This window comes from Rhagoletis pomonella, unplaced genomic scaffold (assembly GCF_013731165.1).
Source record: "Rhagoletis pomonella isolate Grant_MI unplaced genomic scaffold, Rhpom_1.0 Rhpom_scaffold_00009, whole genome shotgun sequence".
NCBI classification, from domain to species: Eukaryota; Metazoa; Arthropoda; class Insecta; order Diptera; family Tephritidae; genus Rhagoletis; species Rhagoletis pomonella.
This window is the reverse complement of record NW_023458563.1, coordinates 4,198,890-4,203,629: the sequence shown is the minus strand read 5'-3', so window position 1 is coordinate 4,203,629 and position 4,740 is coordinate 4,198,890.

Sequence of the window (4,740 nt, the reverse complement as noted above, 5' to 3'; positions counted from 1 at the left end):
AATTTTAACTTTTATTTTTGCCTTAAAAAAATAAAAAGCAGAAATAATCGGTATTATTTGCTCAAAATGATAAAAGTCATGGAGGAATCAGAATCTACAATGAGAGACGAGTCTAATGGTATCTTTAAAAAAGCTATAGCATAATTTTTTCACTATGCCTTTTTGATATCAAAAATTTTAAAATAACTTTTATTTTCAGTGTCTGGTTTTTCGAATAGTTTCGATATACACGTTAGCAGGCTGATGGGCCTATAGGAAGATGGCAGCGTTTTGTCCTTTCCAGGCTTTGGTATCATCACAATAGTCGATTTTTTCCATTGGTGGGGGAAATGACAATGTTTTGTGATTGCGTTAAATAGCATACAGATGCAGAGTACAGCACAATTTGGTAGCTCAATAATCATTTTTGGGGTTATTAAGTAGTGTTGATCCTTAATTACTTTTGAAATTTCTTCAGGTACAAATTTCAGCGCCTGACATTTTGACATATTGGGTACGGGTGGTAGTTGAAAATCATTAGTTGCGGGGTTCGGCCTAAAAACCTTTTTTAGATGAGCAGCAAAGGTGTTTGTTTTTTCTGCGTCACTCCGAGCCCATTTGCCATTATGGTCCCGAAGTGGCATTTCAGTCTCTATTGGCGCATTTAGATTTTGATGTGCTTTCCATAAAGAGTGCTTCGTGCTAGTCGGTGAGAGCTTTTGGATGTACCGGTACTGTGCGTACTGTTCCTCGTTCTTGAGGGCTCTCGTCAGTGCATGTGTGGCCGCCTTGAGCAGTTGTTTTGATGCTGGTGATCTATGAGTCTGCCATATCCGTCGTAGGCGTCGTTTTTCTAATACAAGCATTTCAATTTTGCTATTGGTTAAATTATATTTTTTATCTTGCACATAACCTTTCTGGAGTGTGGAAACGCTAGCGGCTGCTCTAAGAGTAGATTCAAGAGCGGCTATGGAGTTTTCAATATCGGTCGGCGTATCTAAATTTGGGGCGAGGTCTATATGCGCACTGATATATTTTTATACTTTAACCAATTTGTAGCCGTTGTTGTGAGCATATAGGGTGACTCTTTTTCTTGCGGCTGATGCCACAAGGTGAAAAATACAGGTGAGTGGTCTGAGGACAGATCTGCAACTGATTCTGTACTAATAAGGCCGCGAGGAATTTTCCTTGTCACCGCCTAGTCAATCAAATCTGGCAACTTTTGCGGGTCTGCCGGCCAATATGTAGGCTTTCCAGAAGAAGCGTAATCGAGTTTGTTTCTTCTACATATAAGCGCGTTTTATGCCTTCAGGGTTAGACAAGCGTGAGCCCCAGTGAGGGTGCTTCGCATTATAATCACCTGCAGCAAGAAAGCGCTCTCCAAGCGAACTGAAGAAATCCATAAACTGTTTTTCTGTTATCGTGAAACGTGGGGGACAATAAACCGCGGACAGCGTAATATCACCTTGCTTTGTTTGTATGCCTATTGATGTTGCTTGCAGATAATTCTCTGCAACTCCAGTCAAATGATAGTGTTTCATCCGGTTTCTGACTAAAATACCAGTTCCGCCATGCGTTTTTCCATCTGGATGATTCGTGCAATAAAAGGTATATCCCGAAATGGCAAAATTATATCTATTAGTTAGGTGTGTTTCAGCCCCTTGCTGTCCTTAAGAAATTTTGACAGCTCTAGTTTGTGGCGAGGAATGCCATTTGCATTCCAGAAGGCTATTTTAAGTGAGGTCATTATCTTGTTTGCTGAGTAGCAAGCAGTTTGAGCAGCGTATTTTGATTTCGCATGAGTTCTTGCATTGTGTTTTGCATGGAAGTCATGAAATTCATCATGTTTTGTTGCATCGACGCTATCATAGCTTCGATATTGGATTGTTTGCCGTATTGTGCATGGGGATGCTGTTCTTGCGGCGCAACTTGAGGAGCAGTTTTTGTAGGGGCAGGGTTTTCTAAGCCTGATTTTAAGGCACTTGCAAACGAGACGCCATTGACGGTGTTTGATAGAACTGTTGGCGACGTGGCTCTTTTGGCGAAGAAAATGTCAGGATCGATACATTGTGGGTACGTACGGAAGCCCCGCGTTGGTTGATCCGGTTTTTTAACTCCTTATAGACTGGACAGCCTCTGTAGTTTGCTGTGTGATTTCCACCGCAGTTACCACTTTTTTTTGCACGCGGGTTTTCTTTGTTTGATATGCAAGTGGCAGAGACATGTAACTCTCCACAAGCTACGCACACTGCGCGAAGCGTGCAGTAAGACCTAGTATGACCATACCCCTGGCAGTTGGTGCATTGTACAGGGCCATTTCTCTTATGCGGTTCTTCCACAGTTTCCCTACGATGCAGCAGATATTTAAATTTATAAATTGGATACACATCTTTTTTGCCCAGTGGTTTGTTTTCAGGCTCGAGCTCAACTTTAAACATAGGTTGAGGGATTTTGTTCTTTTTAAAAGTATTCACAGCAGCTTTTGGATTGAAGCCTTGTTCTTTAAGTGTTTCCCAAACTTCCACAGCTTCAACGCTTGGTTCAATACCTTTAATTACAATTTGTAGACCTTTTGCACTTTTAAGTTGGTATGTAAAAAATTTTGTTTTTGTGTCATTCAGGTATTTGGACACTGTTCGAATATCCTGTTCGGAATAAATTTGAACTTTAGTTTCGCGAATATTTCCCTTAGATAGTGGGATAATATGAAACTTATTACTACCTATTAGTTGAGTGAATTTTTTAACAAGAGCGCTTGAATTCTCTTCTCTTATAAAAATCGGAGGAGGTTTGGCATTAGTAGCTTTGGCAGCACCTTCAGAAATTTGGCTATTCACATCATCGGCATTGTCTTTTAGAAGTGCAAATCTATTCGTACTGACTTACTGAGTTGAGTTTAGGCGGTTTATTTTTTTCTTACTGCTCGTTGAATTTTGCGGACTAAGTTTTCTTTTTATTGTAACATAGCGGTCCATTCCAGTCTGTATGGCCGCATTTTTAGTTGTTTCGTTTTTCAACTTTTCTTGCGCTTTACCTTTGTTGCCAGTGTAAGTGCTTGCACTCAAGTCAATTTGTTCTTGTTCAGCAAGAATAGGCCGGGGTGTTGACATCGCTGTGCAGCCGGCAGGTACCGGTGTGTCTGTTGTTGTTGTTGTTGTTGGCGCGATTTAGGTAGTAAAAGATGTCACTACTAGTTGTTGTGGCAGCTATATTTGGGGATATGTTATCGCTTACCGAATTTGATGTAAGCGTTGGGCGTGAAATGTGATACGGCTCAGGTGAAGCGCACTCTTCACTCCAAGACATCGGAGTCGTCGATGGTAAGTTTGGAGGGCAAGCCCGCTGACTTGAATCTTGAGGAGGTTTGAGGGTGGTCGATGGACTGGGCTTTGCGCTTTCGCTGTCACTCTGGGACCGAATAGAGAAATATGCGTTGTTGCGTTGAACTGAAAGCCGGCGCTCATTTTACTCGCGTTGCTTCTGGGCTCGGATTACGGTTGCCAGACGTACTGATTTTATCAGTACAGTACTGATTTTTCAACTCTTGTACTGATTTTATTAATTTCTTCAATCAGTACGCTAATGTCCTGATTTTTCAAAATTTGTACTGATTTGTACTGAATTTTCAATTCAAACAAAATACTTTAGGATTTTCTTACGGTTTTTACATAACGTTGGAACTTCCTTAAACTGTACTGTAAAAAGTGAGAAGAAAATAATTTAATTATAGTTGACATGCTTCAGATAATGTTTGATGTGCCAAAGAAATTAATACAACAAAAAGATCAATCGTTTTATGGAATATCGCCGGGTCATTTACGTGCCAGTTACGATAATATGATGGAGCTTAAGTTTAATAATAAAAAATTTTAATATTCGAATTGCTTTTTCTTATAACGTACAATTCTTTTTTCACAATTTACTGACTGTAAAAGAGTTTTGCATACAAGACATAGAGTTAGATACTCTTTTTAGCGAATTCTTAGTCTTTCAAAGTTTTTGCGTAGTTGAAAAAAATAATTTAAGCTATGAGGAATTATATCTGAAATCCTTAAATAGTGGTACTTTTCCACATTTGAAAAAATATGTAATTTTGTTCAAACGAAGCAACTGAGAGGATCTTAAGTATAAAGTTTGCTTCCTGGCGCAAAGAGAGAAACCGGCTTCTAATTCAAATGTTTTAAAGTGAACTTCATGTTAGAAGTAATTTTAAAATTAAATTTATAGAATTCTTTGACTATTTAAACCCTGAAGATGGAAATGATCTCATTATTGCTATTCAAAAATGTCATACATATAAAATAGTTTATTGGTTTCTGTGTACAATGATGTGTACACTCAGGTTAAAATGAATAACACATTTATTTTTTATGAACTATATTTTATTTATATACCAAAATATTGTTGAAAACAAGTACTCTGGCCGTTTAAAGTATCATCTGTTACTCACATTCATAAATTTGCTTTGAATAAAGGTGTACTGAAAAGTACTGATTTTTTTTGGATGAAAAAGTATAACGGACTGATTTCGCACTTAAAAAATCGGGCAACCCTAGCTCGGATTTCAGCTTGATTCATCGCTTTCTGTTTCCATTTGGTTTTTTTGTTTATTTTTTTTTTATTTACTTTTATTTATTTATTTTTATTTTTATTTTTTTATTTTTATTTTTTTGTTTTATTAAATTAGCACAATATTTAATGACCACGGAGCGAACTTAAAAACACGTCCGAACTCTTCGACGTTCGACAAATACTGTCGTA